The sequence below is a fragment of the Macaca thibetana genome, chromosome 6 (genome assembly GCF_024542745.1).
Source record: "Macaca thibetana thibetana isolate TM-01 chromosome 6, ASM2454274v1, whole genome shotgun sequence".
NCBI classification, from domain to species: Eukaryota; Metazoa; Chordata; class Mammalia; order Primates; family Cercopithecidae; genus Macaca; species Macaca thibetana.
The window spans coordinates 121,268,513-121,283,444 of record NC_065583.1 but is presented as its reverse complement, the minus strand read 5'-3'; the positions used below and the strand labels follow the sequence as shown (position 1 = coordinate 121,283,444).

The window sequence follows — 14,932 nt, the reverse complement described above, 5'->3', positions numbered from 1 at the left end:
ACAAGAGTGAAACTCCATCTCAAAATATTTATATATATAATAAATATATATATTATATTCATACAATTATATAAATTATATAAATATAATTAAGATAAATTTATAATTATATAAATTTAATTATGGAAATATAAAAAATTGTATATATATATAAAATTTCTTAAAACTTTGCAATTCACCTAGACTAGGAATTTAAATTATAATATAACCTGGGAATAAACATTTTTGGTTTCAAACTATGAGAAATAGGTCATAATATATCTTGTTTGATACAAACCATCACTTTTTTCTTCTTTTTACCCAAATTTAACAGAAAACTATAATATTTTATTTACTGTTCTTTGACTAAAATAGATACTAATTCAGCCAAGAGGTAGAGCTAAGAAATTGAAAAGTGACTCCAAGTGACTACTTCTATTCAGCAAAAGCTACCATAGATGGTCCAACATAAATCGCCCCACACATTCCTCTATTAGACTCTAAGCCCTTGAGTACAGTACCTTTTCATATACATATGTCTCTGTAAACCCACTACCTAACCCAGTGACCAGAATATGCAGGGCTCAATAAATGTTTGCCTGATGGCATGCCAATTCTAGTCTATGCACGGGCAGAACCTCTGAATGAAAAGCCAGAGTCACAGGCATCTGGAGGCTTTCCTGGATGTGCTCAACACCCCGGTCCATCCCACTATCCCATAAGTTCCCATCTGTTCAATTTTTTAAATTTGTATTTTTTATTATACTTTAAGTTCTAGGGTATATATGCACAACATGCAGGTTTGATACATAGGTATACATGTGCCGTGGTGGTTTGCTGCACCCATCAACTCATCATTGACATTAGGTATTTCTCTTAATGCTATCCTTCCCCCAACCTCCAACCCCCCCAACAGGCCCCGGTGTGTGATGTTCCCTGCCCTGTGTTCAAGTGATCTCATTGTTCAATTCCCACCTATGAGTGAGAACATGCAGTCTTTGGTTTTCTGTCCTTGTGATAGTTTGTTGAGAATAATGGTTTCCAGCTTCATACATGTCCATACAAAGGACATGAACTCATCCTTTTTTATGGCCGCATAGTATTTCATGGTGTATATATGCCACGTTTTCTTAATCCAGTCTATTATTGATGGACATTTGGGTTGGTTCCAAATCTTTGCTATTGAGAATACTGCCGCAATAAACATACATGTGCATGTGTCTTTATAGTAGCATGATTTATAATCCTTTGGGTATATACTCAATAATGGGATTGCTGGGTCAAATGGTAATTTTAGTTCTAGATCCTTGAGGAATCACCACACTGTCTTCCATGATGCTTGAACTCAGTTACACTCCCAGCAACAGTGCAAAAGCATTCCTGTTTCTCCACATCCTCTCCAGTATCTGTTGTTTCCTGGCTTTTTAGTGATTGCCATTCTAACTGGCGTGAGATGGTATCTCATTGTGATTTTGATTTGCATTTCTCTGATGACCAGTGATGATGAACATTTTTTCATGTGTCTGTTGGCTGCATAGATGTCTTCTTTTGAGAAGTGTCTTGTTCATATCCTTTGCCCACTTTTTGATGGAGTTGTTTGTTTTTCTCTTGTAAATTTGTTTGAGTTCTTTGTAGATTCTGGATATTAGCTCTTTGTCAGATGGGTAGATTGCAGAAATTTTCTACCGTTCTGTAGGTTGCCTGTTCACTCTGATGGTAGTTTCTTTTGTCATGCAGAGGTTCTTTAGTTTAGTTAGTTCCCATTTGTCTATTTTGGCTTTTGTTGCCATTGCTTTTGGTGTTTTAGTCATGAAGTCCTTGCCCATCCCCTATGTCCTGAATGGTATTGCCTAGGTTTTCTTCTATGGTTTTTATGGTTTTAGGTCTAACATTTAAGTCTTTAATCCATCTTGAATTAATTTTTGTATAAGGTGTAAGGAAGGGATGCAGTTTCAGCTTTCTACATATGGCTAGCTAGTTTTCCCAGCAGCATTTATTAAATAGGGAATCCTTTCCCCATTTCTTGTTTTTGTCAGGTTTGTCAAAGATCATATGGTTGTAGATGTGTGGTGGTGTTTCTGAGGGCTCTGTTCTGTTCCATTGGTCTATATATCTGTTTTGGTACTGTACCATGCTGTTTTGGTTACTGTAGCTTTGTAATATAATTTGAAGTCAGGTAGCGTGATGCCTCCAGCTTTGTTCTTTTTGCTTAGGATTGTTTTGGCAACGGAGGCTCTTTTTTGGTTCCATATGAACTTTAAAGTAGTTTTTTCCAAATCTGTGAAGAAAGTCATTGGTAGCTTGATGGGGATGGCATTGAATCTATAAATTACTTTGGGCAGTATGGCCATTTTCACGATACTGATTCTTCCTATCCATGAGCACAAAATATTCTTCCATTTGTTTTTGTCCTCTTTTATTTCATTGAGCAGTGCTTTGTAATTCTCCTTGAAGAGGTCCTTCACATCCCTTGTAAGTTGGATTCCTAGGTATTTTATTCTCTTTGTAGCAATTGTGAATGGGAGTTCACTCATGATTTGGCTCTCTATTTGTCTGTTATTGGAGTATAGGAATGCTTGTGATTTTTGCACATTGATTTTGTATCCTGAGACTTTGCTGAAGTTGTTTATCAGCTTAAGGAGATTTGGGGCTGATTCAATGGGGTTTTCTAAATATATAATCATGTCATCTGAAAAAAGGGACAATTTGACTTCCTCATTTCCTAATTGAATACCCTTTATTTGTTTCCCTTGCCTGATTGCCCTGGCCAGAATTTCCAACACTACGTTGAATAGGAGTGGTAAGAGAGGACATCCTTGTCTTGTGTCAGTTTTCAAAGGGAATGCTTCCAGGTTTTGCCTATTCAGTATGATATTGGCTGTGGGTTTGTCATAAATAACTCATATTATTTTGAGATATGTTCTGTCAATACTTAGTTTATTGAGAATTTTTAGCATGAAGAGTTGTTGAATTTTGTTGAAGGCCTTTTCTGCATCTATTGAGATACTCGTGGTTTTTGTCATTGGTTCTGTTTATGTGATGGATTATGTTTATTGATTTGCATATGTTCAACCAGCCTTGCATTCCAGGGATGAAGCCAACTTGATCATGGTGGATAGGCTTATTGATGTGCTGCTGGATTTGGTTTACCAGTATATTATTAAGGATTTTTGCATCAATGTTTATCAGGGATATTGGTCTAAAATTCTCTTTTTTTGTTGTGCCTCTGCCAGACTTTGGTATCAGGATGATGTTGGTCTTATAAAATGAGTTAGGGAGGATTCCCTCTTTTTCTATTGATTAGAAATTTCAGAAGGAATAGTACCAGCTCCTCTTTGTACCTCTGGTAGAATTCGGCTGTGAATCCGTCTGGTCCTGGACTTTCTTTCTTTGGTGAGCTATTAATTATTGCCTCAATTTCAGAGCTTGTTCTTGGTCTATTCAGAGATTCAACTTCTTCCTGGTTTAGTCTTGGGAGGGTGTATGTGTCCAGGAATTTATCCATTTCTTCTAGATTTTCTAGTTTATTTGCATAGAGGTGTTTATAGTATTCTCTGATGGTAATTTGTATTTCTACGGGATTGGTGGTGATATCCCCTTTATCATTTTTTTATTGTGTCTATTTGTTTCTTCTCTCTTTTCTTCTTTATTACTCTTGCTAGCAGTCTATCAATTTTGTTGATCTTTTCAAAAAACCAACTCCTGGATTCATTGATTTTTTGAAGGGTTTTTTGTGTCTCTATCTCCTTCAGTTCTGCTCTGATCTTAGTTATTTCTTGCCTTCTGCTAGCTTTTGAATTTGTTTGCTCTTACTTCTGTAGTTCTTTTAATTGTGATGTTAGGGTGTCAATTTTAGATCTTTCCTGCTTTCTTTTGTGGGCATTTAGTGCTATAAATTTCCCTCTACACACTGCTTTAAATGTGTCCCAGAAATTCTGGTACGTTGTGTCTTTGTTCTCATTGGTTTCAAATAACATCTTTATTTCTACCTTCATTTCATTATTTACCCAGTAGTCGTTCAGGAGCAAGTTGTTCAGTTTCCCTATAGTTGTGCAGTTTTGAGTGAGTTCCTTAATCCTGAGTTTTAATTTGATTGGTCTGAGAGACAGTTGGTTGTGATTTCTGTTCTTTTACAATTGCTGAGGAGTGCTTTACTTCCAATTAGGTGGTCAATTTTAGAATAAGTGCGATGTGGTGCTGAGAAGAATGTATATTCTGTTGATTTAGGGTGGAGAGTTCTGTCGATGTCTATTAAGTCTGCTTGTTGCAGGGCTGAATTCAGGTCCTGGGTATCCTTGTTATCCTTCTGTCTCGTTGATCTGCCTAATATTGGCAGTAGGGTGTTAAAGTCTCCCATTATTATTGTGTGGGAGTCTACGTTTCTTTGTAGGTCTCTAAGGACTCGCTTTATGAATCTGGGAGCTCCTGTATTTGGTGCATATATATTTAGGATAGTTAGCTCTTATTGTTAACTGAACCCTTTACTATTATGTAATGACCTTCTTTGTCTCTTTTGATCTTTGTTGGTTCAATGTCTGTTATCCCTGGTATTTTTTGCTTTCCATTTGCTTGGTAGATCTTCCTCCATCCCTTTTTTTTTTGAGCCTGCGTGCGTTTGCACGTGAGATGGGTCTCCCAAATAAACACACTGATGGGTCTTGACTCTATCCAATTTACCAGTCTATGTCTTTTAACTGGAGCATTTAGTCCATTTACATTTAGGGTTAATATTGTTATGCGTGAATTTGATTTGGTCCTTATGATGTTAGCTGGTTATTTTGACCGTTAATTGATTCAGTTTCTTCCTAGCATCGACGGTATTTACAATTTGGGATGTTTTTGCAGTGGCTGGTACTAGTTGTTTCCTTCCATGTTTAGTTCTTCCTTCAGGAGCTCTTGTAAGGCAGGCCTGGTGGTGACAAAATCTCTCAGCCTTTGCTTGTCTGTAAAGGATTTTTTTTCTCCTTCACTTATAAAACTAATTTTGGCTGGATATGAAATTCTGGGTTGAAAATTCTTTTCTTTAAGAATGTTGAATATTGACCCCCACCATCTTCTGGCCTGTAGGGTTTCTGCCAAGAGATCTCCTGTTGTTATGATGGGTTTCCCTTTGTGGGTAACTCGATCTTCCTCTCTGGCTGCCTTTAACACTTTTTCCTTCATTTTAACATTAGCGAATCTGAAAATTTTGTGTCTTGGAGTTGCTCTTCTCAAGGAGTATCTTTGTGGTGTTCTCTGTATTTCCTGAATTTGAATGTTGGCCTGCCTTGCTAGGTTGGGGAAGTTCTCCTGGGTAATGTCCTGAAGAGTGTTTTCCAACTTGGTTCCATTTTCCCCATCCCTTTCAGGTGCACCATCAAATGTGCATTTGGTATTTTCACATAGTCCCATATTTCTTGGAGGCTTTGTTCATTTATTTTTACTCTTTTTTCTCTAAACTTATCTTCTCACTTTATTTCATTAATTTGATCTTCAATCACTGATACCCTTTCTTCCACTTGATCAAATTGGCCATTGAAGCTTGTGCATGCATCACGAAGTTCTCATGCCATGGTTTTCAGCTCCATCAGATCATTTAAGGTCTTCTATACACTGTTTATTCTAGTTAGCCGTTCGCCTAATCTTTTTTCAAGGTTTTTAACTTCCTTGCGATGAGTTCAAGCATCCTCCTTTAGCTTGGAGAAGTTTGTTATTACCAACCTTCTGAAGCCTACTTCTCTCAACTCGTCAAAGTCATTCTCCATCCAGCTTTGTTCCGTTGCTCGCGAGGAGCTGTGATCCTTTGGAGGAGAAAAGGCGCTCTGATTTTTAGAATTTTCAGCTTTTCTGCTGTGGTTTCTCCCCATCTTTGTGGTTTTATCTATCTTTGGTCTTTGATGTTGGTGACCTACAGATGGGGTTTGGTGTGGTTGACCTTTTTGTTGATGTTGATGCTATTCCTTTTTGTTTGTTAGTTTTCCTACTAACAGTCAGGTCCCTCAGCTGCAGGTCTGTTGAAGTTTCCTGGAATTCCACTCCAGACCCTGTTTGCCTGGGTATCACCAGCGGAGGCTGCAGAACAGCAAATATTGCAGAACAGAAAATATTGCTGTCTGATCCTTCCTCTGGAAGCTTCATCCCAGAGAAGCAGCCACTTATATGAGGTGTCTTTCAGCCCCTACTGAGAGGTGTCTCCCAGTTAGGCTACATGGGAGTCAGGGACCCACTTGAGGAGGCAGTCTGTCCATTCTCAGCACTCAAACGCCATGCTGGAAGAACCACTGCTCTCTTCAGAGCTGTCAGACAGGGAGGTTTATGTCTGCAGAATTGTCTGCTGCCTTTTGTTCAGCTATGCCCTGCCCACACAGGTGGAGTCTGGAGGCAGTAGGCCTTGTTGAGGTGAGATGGGCTCCACCCAGTTGGAGTTTCCCTGCCACTTTGTTTACCTACTCAAGCCTCTGCTATGGCAGACGCCCCTCCTCCAACCAGGCTGCTGCCTCGCAGTTTGATCTTAGGCTGCTGTGCTAGCAGTGAGCAAGGCCCCATGGGCGTGGGACACACCAAGCCAGTCACGGGAGAGAATCAACTTGTCTGCCAGTTTCTAAGACCTTGGGAAAACCATAGTATTTAGGTGAGAGTGTCCCATTTTTCCAGATAGTTTGTCACAGCTTCACTTGGCTAGTAAAGGGAAATCCCCTGACCTCGTGCACTTCCCGGGTGAGGCGACGCCCCACCCTGCTTCGGCTCGCCCTCCATGGGCTGCACCCACTGTCCAACTGGTCCCAATGAGATGGACCAGGTACCTCAGTTGGAAATGCAGAAATCACCCGTCTTCTGCATAGATCACACTGGGAGCTGCAGACTCGAGCTGTTCCTATTCAGCCATCTTGGAATGCCCCGCGTCTGTTCCATTTTTGAATTGAATTGAAAGGCAGATGCCATCTATTCAATTTTTAAATGAGTCAGCATGGCACATGACACTTGGTAGTAAGTGCTGAGGAAATGTTTTCTGAATATTATCTTACAAGTTAATAGCAATACTTTAAAAGACAAAAGCAGTGCTTTGCATGTGTTTCATATGATTTAGTTTTATGAAACTTCCAGTTAATATTAAAATCCAAAGCATCCTGATACTTTACATTTTCATGTTCTGTGATGAGGGGGATGGAGAGAAGCAAAGAATGCAGTTTGTGTGTGTGCATATTAATTCCATGAACTGAGTTTGAATTCTATTAAAATACCAAATAAGTTACATTCAGTCTAAGACTGCTATTTCTGTTTAGAAACACAATTAACTTGTGGATCTAATAGATAAGCTCGAGAATGTCCTCCCAATTCAGAGCCCTAAGTTGTTTATCTGCAAAGCAAAGATAATATTCATTGTGTGTTCCCTTGCAAAGTTTGTCTAAGATCAAGTTAGGTGATAATGTGATTGTACTTTATGAACCACTTTGCAAAACATCATCATTATTTCCCTGTGAGGATTTTTAATATGATTAATTGATGCATAGGTGTGTATTCAAAATATGTAACACGTATTTAAAAATAGATATTCCTGTCTGTTCCAGTTGGCTAGGAAATCGACTCGAGGTCTTGAACCATTTCACAATCATGCTACTGAGGAAAAAATTGAGAACACTTGGTTTGGTGATCCTGGCAAGAAGAAATGCTATAGTAACATTGTCATTAATTCCTCCTTTATAGATAGACCTCCAAATAGTTGAAAGGAGATAGCTTTTGAGGTACTCTGGTTTAAAAATCTTTTATTTCCTTTTTTTTTTTTTTTTTTTTTGAGATGGAGTCTCGCCCTGTCACCCAGGCTGGAGTGCAGTGGTGCGATCTCAGCTCACTGCATGCTCTGCCTCTCTGGTTCACATCATTCTCCTGCCTCAGCCTCCAGAGTAGCTTGGACTACAGGCGCCCACCACCACGCCCGGCTAATTTTTTAATTCTGTATTTTTAGTAGAGATGGGATTTCACCATGTTAGCCAGGTTGGTCTCGATCTCCTCACCTTGTGATCCACCCGCCTCGGACTTCCAAAGTGCTGGGATTATAGGTGTGAGACACTACACCTGGCCTAGTTCATTTTTTAATCACATTCCAAATTCTGTTATTCTTCAGGTGTTATCAGTTTTACCTTTGAAATACCTTCAGAATCTTTCACATTCTGAAGATGAGTTTCCTTTCCAATTATACTTTAGTTTACTTATCGTCTCTCCCCAGGATATTGCAATCGCCTCTCTTTATTTTTAAGCTTCTAGCTTCCTGAAGCAAATCCATTCCTATGGAATGTGTATTCGTTTCCTACTACTATAACAAATTACCAAAAATGTAGTGGCTTGAAACCACACAAACATATTATCTTACAGTTCTGGAAGTCAGAAGTCCAAAATGGGTCTTCAGGGCTGTGTTCCTTCTGGAAGCTCCAGGGGGAGAATCCACTTCTTTGCCTTCTCTGGCATTGAGAGGCCACCTGCATTCCTGGGCTCATGGCCCCTTCCTCTACCTTCATAGCCAACAGCATAGCATCTCATCAAATCTCTTTCTCACCTTTGCTTTTGTTGTTACCTCTTCTCTGATTCTCCTGCCTCCTCCTTTCCCTTATAAAAACCTTTGTGATTACATTGAGCCCATCCAGAAATTGTAGGATAATCCCCTCATTGTGAGATCATTAATTTAATCATACCTATGAAATTCCTTTGGCCATATAAAGTAATATTCACAGGTTTGGAGATTGGAAAGTAGACCCCTTGGAGAGCCATCATTCTACCTACCACAGAACTCAAGTGATGTCTTTTAGTCAGATGCAATCTGGTCCTGCCATTTTCCTGCATGGAGCGCTCATGACTTCCCAGGCCTCGGCAACAGCTTCACGTTTTTCTGACCTCAACCTACAATTAAAAATATATATTTTATTACATGATCTAATTTACACACACACTCACAGACACACATGAAAATCTTCACAAAATTTGGCACTTATTCTTATGTGTAATTCACTTTCATAGTTTCTGTTATAGCCTATTAATTTGTAAAATGCTGTCCATGACCCACTTCACAGAGTTTCTGTCCTGTTAGTGGGTTTCAAGCCACAGTTTAAACATCATACAGGCTGTGTGTGCTTCATCCATGCAAACTACTTTTAGATCCCAAACAGGCCATTTTCTTTCGTGCCTTATGCACTTTAGGCTATTCTTACCCTACAAAGCTTACGTGCCACTTCTGCTGACAGGCTCAACTCTAAACATTACTTTCTTTGAAAAACTATTGATTTCCTCCAGGCACCTACACACCTACGTCTTGCCAGCCTCCTGTATTGTCTCTGTTACAGTATTTGCCCGGTAGTCTCTCGTTCTCCTTTCTCTCTGTCTCTCTCATTCTTTCTCTCCTGCACACACACATCCTTCTTTTTCTCCTCCTCTTCCATTTCCTTCTTCTCCCTTCCTCCTCCTTTTCCTGTTGTCTTCCCTTTCTCCTTTCTTTTTATTCATTCTAAAAGAAAGATGATAACAGATACAATAGCCTTTGTAGAAAAATTTGAAAATACAGAAGAATAAACAGAAACCTAAACCTACCTCTAAACAAACCCTCCAGAGAGAACTACTAATATTTATACATTTTCAGTTAATCTTTTTGATATTTAGATCTACACACTTTATCAAACAAAAATAGGTTCATGCTGCAAAATTTTGGAACCTGTTGGAATGGACTTGATGATAACCTGGATAGTGAGTATAAGTTATAACCAGCAATTTTTGATGAAAAAATACAAGGCAACCTATATATTGGTTTAATGAATACTCAGGATATAAAGTAATTAAAGATGACTTCCATGAAAAGAAATGTAAATAACTTTTAATAAAAGAAGTAAGGGATTCTTCCAAAATTATATGTGGCAGCCAAAATTATATTTGGCAGCCAAAGTTGTTGGACTATCCTGATGAATAACATCTTGTTTATTCTTTTTTTTTTTTTTTTTTTTTTTTTTTTTTTTTGAGACTCCAGTCCGGGCTGGAGTACTATGGCACGATCTTGGCTCACTGCAACCTCCGCCTCCTGGGTTCAAGCAATTCTCCTGCCTCAGCCTCCCAAGGAGCTGGGATTACAGGCATGAGCCACCACACATGGCTAATTTTGTATTTTTAGTAGAGACAGGGTTTCTCCATGTTAGTCAGGCTGGTCTCGAACTCCCGACCTCAGGTGATCCACCTGCCTCGGCCTCCCAAAGCACTGGGATTACAGGCATGAGCCACCGGCCATGTTTATTCTTTTGTAATCATATTTCTGATGAAAAGCAAGTTTTTATTTGGAATTATTATTGTGCCTTAATACCCTATTATGACAGTTTACCAGGGATTAAACCAGAATTTGGAGAAATTGTTTTACTTTTTTCAAGCTACTAGTCCATTCTCAAAGTGCAACTACATGAGAATTACCTTGAGGGCTACTAACAGCTCAGATTCCCATGCCCACCCAGTCCTACTGAATATGTCTTTAATCATGGAGCCCAGGAATTTCCCCCTGTTAACAAGTTTTGATGCATAATAAAATTTGAGCATCACTACACTAAACTTATAAAACTGTAAAAATCAATGTACTAAACAGCTCTTTGGGAGCACTAATAGTTTGTACTAATGTAAATTCTCCCCAGAAATCAGTTCCTTTAAGAAACCTTAACCTCAGGAGTCTTTAGAACCAAATGAGACCTTAAAATATGTAATTTAATTACATCTTTATGCAAATGAGGAAAGTAAAAAGATGAAATGACCTCCCACAAGTCACTGAGCAGGCTTGTAGAAGAACTGAGCCTTTTACCAAGAAAGAATCTCTGATTTCAAGTCCTAAGCCCTCTTCCCTATTCCAGACTGGAGCATGCTTTACTATATCTGCTGGCTTACCTATTTTAAGCCACTATTTCATCACAGTAAATGCCACTTTAATCCTTGCTTATTTACTTTCTAATGACAAATCCTGAAATCAATTTCTTTATAAAAACACATTTTGGTGTTTTAAGAGAAACATTCCTGGCTTTAATGTAATTATGAAAACTACAGAGCCATGAAATCTCCTTTGCTTACTGCATAGTGCTTGGAGTTTGCATGTAATTTGTGGTTCATAATGCTCAAGTTTGCCTGCTGGTGTACTCAGATAAGAGGAAGCAGCTAGACTTCCAAATTAAAGGACTCTGATAGAATAAACTGCATCAATATCTCTATTTCCTGAAAAGGAAAAAATTCTGCTTGTTTATTGAGGTGAAATGTCATCTAAATAGCTGAATATAATCGCAAACAGAATTCTTGAAAGTACTGAGAATTTTTTAGTAAAGATACACAAAAGCAATGCTATACACATGATCTGTGCTGAATGTATCTGGGGTTGGGATTCTATTCCATTTCAGAACAACAGTCATTAACAGGTCATAAAAAACATGATGAGCAGGTAAAATGACTTTTACTTTATCTGAATCCTTTTGGTTGTGATATTTTCAGAAGTTTAAAGGGGTGCTAGCTTTTTCTTTCTTTCTTTCTTTCTTTCTTTTTTAATTTCTGTAACTTTCATTCATTCTCTGGTTGAACATTTAGTTCCAGTTTGAGTTAGGGGTGGTGATCCGATCGCTAAACACCAGGCTGATTCATGTTCACCATTAATTAGCACAATAAGAAACTCAAGTTACCAAATCAGAGATTAACTCTGAAAATAGTTAACTCCAGCATTAACTATGAATAATTGTATGAGTTTCCTTTTACTTTAAAATTTATGAATGGTAGATTCAAAGTGAGTGATAATGCAATGTTATATTCAGAGATAATTGCACTGAAGCAAACAGAATAATAATTTAGTATTTTTAAAAATCACTATTTTTTTTTTCCTGGATGTTTTATAATTTTTTTTAACCATCTGGTTATTTATGACATCACATTATATGTTACACTAAAGGAAGGTAGAAAGATACTTCTTCAGAGAATCTCTGCTTTCAATGTAGTTTTAGAATAAACAACTAGTATAATAACTATACATCTGGTATTTTTTGAGTTCTTATTTTGTAAATAGGCAAAGCAGTCTTTACCTTCAGGGGAAAACAGCTTCTCACAAGCAAATTCCATTGCAGCAATTGGAAAGAAGTGACCAGCCCAAATGTGAGCTAGATTCTTCTGTCTTATGATCAGGAGTTTTGCAATATTGTTATTAAGTGAGATTATTGAAAATCTACAAATAGTTGGCTTTCTTTTATGAATTCTTAAAAATTTTGATGACAAATTTTGCATTATGGTATTTGGATTTGCTATTTATTAGGAAAGGAGTTAAGAGGTACTTGAATTCAAAATCCAAGTTAAACATGTTTCAGTAAATATTAATAAGGTTAAAGAGAAATTTTCTTTTGAGGGAGAATGTAGTCTCTTGCAGCTGTGTTTATGGAATAGAAGTAGATGATGCCCACATTTTTTATTGAAAGGACTCCTTGGTTACAATGACTTGTTCCCAATCACTTTTGTCTTCCCTCTCCCCACTTTCACTCTCTCTCCCTCTCTTCATCCCTCCCTCTGTCTTTCTTTAGAAAGGAGCCCTTTGCTTCCTAACCTTATTTAACTTGTTTCTGGAAATGAAGCAAATTAAATTTTACTCATTACTATACTTGTGCCTGGAGTATCCATCTTCTTATGATGCGAAATAAGGCCGCACTTGATCCTGTGTTGCCCAATCCACCGCCTCTTACTTTCGTATTGTTCCTAGTAGCCTTGCAGTTCATTTAATCTTAGGAGATACTGGATATTACATTTTTGGTACAGCCAACATAAAATTATAATTTATAATTCTCATGATGTTTTTCTGATGGTTTGAAAGTTGCTTGAGATGAATTTTTTTAAATGCAAAGAAAAACAATCAAGTGCAAACAACCACTGGGTGATCTAGCAGTTAGTGTAAAGGAGATAGCAAATACAGAAACTTTTGTTGTTGCTTAGGAATAGTTTATGGTGGCAATCTTGAAAAATAAGCTTTACTGTCCCACGAATTGAGAAGTGAGATCCGTCAGTTACAGCTACAAGCTGTAGGACAGTAGCATTGGAATTCAGAGTTTGAACACCTCTGGATAAGCATTTTTTTCAATGGCCACCTTGGGCATTCGTCTCAAATTCATATCTTTATTTAGAAATAAGTGGCTGGTCTCCCTCATGGACACATTGAAATTTACAGGATAGGAAAAGCAGAAAAGCAGTAATAACAGAGTTATTGGAAGAAAAGGTAGAGTTGTAATATAATGAGAATATATCCATTTATACATTGTTAGTCTTAGACTATCTCTGCTTAGAAGTTTTCATCTAGGATTAAAATAAAGCATCTGTAACATTTGAACTTCTTATCTTTCCACAGACATGCAGTAACTTCTCTACTTATTTGTATTGATTAATAACATTAACCTTCCAATATCTCATTTTTGCAACCTTGATACCATCTGCAACTTGTCTCTTGGGTTCTTGTGGTTGTGTAATCTAACCTCTTACAGAATGCACAACTCTCTTCTACAACATCCTTAGTGTTGTTCATTCTTAACATTCTTATGTTCAAACATCTCCAGTGATAAAGTACTCACCAATTTCTAATGCAGCCCATTTTTATTAGTTTATCTCTATCTTGAGTCAAAATCTATACATATCCAATCATTTTTTACCATTGAGACAAAGGGCTTTCATCCCATTGCCAAAGCCAGCTTGGAGAAAAGCCCAGACAACATTTTAGTCATCTTTTGCCTGCTTTGCTTTCCATGACAGTTTCCAGTTTTTATTTGCTTGTCTCAATTTGTTGTTCGATTGCCTTGGACATTCCATATTGAAGTGGGTCCTCTGGCAGAAGTTTTAAAGCACACTGTTTTTTGCTTGTCAACTTTAAGCAAATTGGAAGGCCATAGCAGTAATCTTATTTCCATTTCTGGAAAAATGATATTTGAGCAAAGAATGACAACCTATATCTTCACTCCTTGTAAAATACAATTTTATTCAAATAAGAGAGATTAACAGTAGTTTGTAATCACACTTTTTTTAAAAAGGACATCCGAAAATTAGATATCATACATAGTATTTGGATAATTCTATAGAGATGTAATAAACCCAAATCATGAACATGAAATATGTTGATGTATAAAACATTGCACAAGAAAAAGAAACTTAGAAATAAAGAGCAGCTAGGAGTTACAACGGCTGACATGTGTTGCATGCTTCCTGCGTCTGAGGTCCTATTCTAACCAAGTTACCTGTGTTAGCTCATTTGATTTTCATAGCAACCTTAGGTTTCTAGAGAAACTCATTTTACAGTTGAGAAAACTGGGGTACAGAAAGATTGATTGATTTGCCCAGCATCACACAGCCAGTAAGGACTGGAGCCAGAAGGTGAACACAGATCATCCAGCCCTAGAATCCCTTCTCTTAACAGTTACCCAGTATTGGTCAGACTGCCAGCATCAGAATGACCAAGGGTGCTTGGAGAAGGTACACGTTCCCAGACTCAGCTGCCAGATCTACTAAGGGAGAACTTCTGAGAGGGCAGCATTATGTTAAATTGCCAAATGTCATTTATAAATAAATTCATTAGAAGAAATAAGTCTCCTAAAACTTCCTCGAAAATGAATGATAGGGAAACTCTTCACTCTATTTGTACCCCCAGCCAACTCTGTGCTTTATTAGAATTCATTGCTTGGTTCCAAAAGGGAAGAAACCCTGCCCTGCCTGAGCATGTTCTACAGCAGCTTGCAATCGTTTTCGGGTACTAAGAGTCATCTCTTATCTTTCTTTTTTTTTTTTTTTTTTTTTTTTTTTTCTTTTTTTTTTGAGGCAGGGTCTCTCTGTGTTGCCCAAGCTGGAATGCAGTGGTACAATCATAGCTTACTGTAGCCTCAAACTCCTGGGTTAAAGCAATCCCCCCACCTCAGTCTCCCAAGTTGCTGAGACCATAGGTGCACACCACCACACCTAGCTAATT

At 37.8% G+C, this 14,932-nt stretch overlaps 1 protein-coding gene and 1 long non-coding RNA gene across 3 annotated transcripts in view; one reads left to right on the top strand and one right to left on the bottom strand.

Annotated features, from left to right (window-relative positions):
- LOC126957503 (uncharacterized) overlaps positions 1 to 8,846 on the bottom strand; it is a 30,999-nt gene extending 22,153 nt beyond the window's left edge. The window contains exon 1 of the long non-coding RNA XR_007726797.1: positions 8,734 to 8,846. This is a non-coding gene — a long non-coding RNA (uncharacterized LOC126957503). The remainder of the gene's footprint in view (positions 1 to 8,733) is intronic.
- The window catches only part of RAB3C (RAB3C, member RAS oncogene family), a 294,161-nt gene that overhangs the window by 113,281 nt on the left and 165,948 nt on the right, over positions 1 to 14,932 (top strand). The window lies entirely within an intron of this gene.